The following is a 1,654-nucleotide window of genomic DNA, read 5'->3' as shown; positions in this document are numbered from 1 at the left end:
ACACCAGGCAGGCCGCGCGCCGTTCCAGCAGCGGCCTCCCGGCTGGGGTCGGAACCAGCAGGCCGCCTCGTTCGCTCTGTGCGCATCCGAGGGCTCCCCTTGCGGTTCAACTTAGGAAATCCCCTCTCTGGAGACGCGGGGTGGGCAAAGGGGAGGAGTGAATGACAAAACCCGAAGGATCTGCCACACACCACCCCTCGCCGTAGTCTCCGAAGCCCTACTCCTTGTCACTCAAGCAGAGCGATAGGAAGGTTCCCGGCTGGGGTTGGGGGCACAAGTAGCGTGCGACCTGCCCATGACGCCCATTAGCGCCGGGATCTCTATCAAGCTCTGAAGTACCCACACGCACCCTTCCGAGTTTCAGACGCATTATCTTCTAAGTACAAAAGGTGGCTAGCGGTGTAAATGCAGCTCCAGGAGGGCTGCCCCGCCCGCGCGCAGACACCCGCGCCCAGTTTTAGGGGGTGAGGTGTCCCGCCTCTCTGGGGCTCTGGTTCTGCGAGTTTGTCTCCCTCGGTGTCTCGGGCCACCTCTCGTCCTACCTTTGTGTGTGTTTCGTCTGGTGAGCACTGTCCCCTTGGCCAAGGGAAAGGGCTCAGGGAGGCTGAGGGGCCTTGGAAATCACATAGCGCCAGGGTTTGGGGCAGGGTTTGTGTGGGGGGGTGGGGCGGGGAGGTTGCTTTATTTTGTTTTGTTTGTTTGCTTGTTTTTCTGTCAGCGAACGTCCTTCCCTCTGGGTACCTGTTCCCCGTTGCATGGACTGGCCCCGCCTGTCACCCGGGGACTGCTGTATCTAGGAGTGGCTGTGACCTCGCCTCTCGGGCTCTGGGGACTGACCTCCCTGGGGGCGGTTGTGGTCGGGGATCCGGGCTCAGTGTTCCTGCCCGACCTGCTGGCCCCTGGGATTGGCTATCTCTTTGAAGCAGCTAGCCCTCTTGTGAGTCCCCCAAGCTGGAGCATCCCTACTGGCTGTCTCTGCTTCTGGGGACTTCCAGATTCGGATGTCCTTAGGATGTCTCCCTGTTCATGCCTTTCAGGCTTTGTGTGCCCCTGGGGCGCCCGCCTGCGGGAGGCCTTTGTACGATCACTGCTCCCGCACTTTGCCCACGCGACCTCTCTGTGGAGCCACGGAAGTGGGTGGCTGACGGGGGCTATCAGGCGGCACAACCTTATTCTGGGACACGCCAACTTTTTCGGGACACGAGTGCAGGGGCTGCGAACGGCCCTTACCAGATCCGGAGGTAGATCATGCCCAGGCTAAGAAAGAGGTGATCCACGCTTTCCGGGTTCATAGTCCCCGCTGGCCACTGTGCTGATCCCACGGGCCGACCCCAGAGGGCAATCAACACAGTCCGCCCGGGAGGCGTCAGTCTTTGCCTTCCGGGGGTCTGCTGTCTGTACCTCCGGCGCGCACTCGGCGCCGGAGCCACGCTGGGAGCGCGGGATCCCGCAGGTCGGAGGAGGGTGGGAGGAGCGAGCACCGCGCGGGGCGCCGCCCAGCTGTGCGGTAGCTGCAGGTGCAAAACTCCCGGGAACCAGGTGTGCGGGTACTCTGCTTCTGCTCCCTCCTCCCCGTCCCTCCCTCTTTTCTCCTGTCCCACCTGCGCCCGCGTTTCGGGAGCGCCCACCCAGCGCTCCGCCAAAGGCTGGACCC

This window comes from Sturnira hondurensis, unplaced genomic scaffold, assembly GCF_014824575.4.
Source record: "Sturnira hondurensis isolate 20B ecotype Veracruz unplaced genomic scaffold, ASM1482457v3 Scaffold0000396, whole genome shotgun sequence".
Taxonomy (NCBI): Eukaryota; Metazoa; Chordata; class Mammalia; order Chiroptera; family Phyllostomidae; genus Sturnira; species Sturnira hondurensis.
This window is presented reverse-complemented; position numbering follows the sequence as displayed.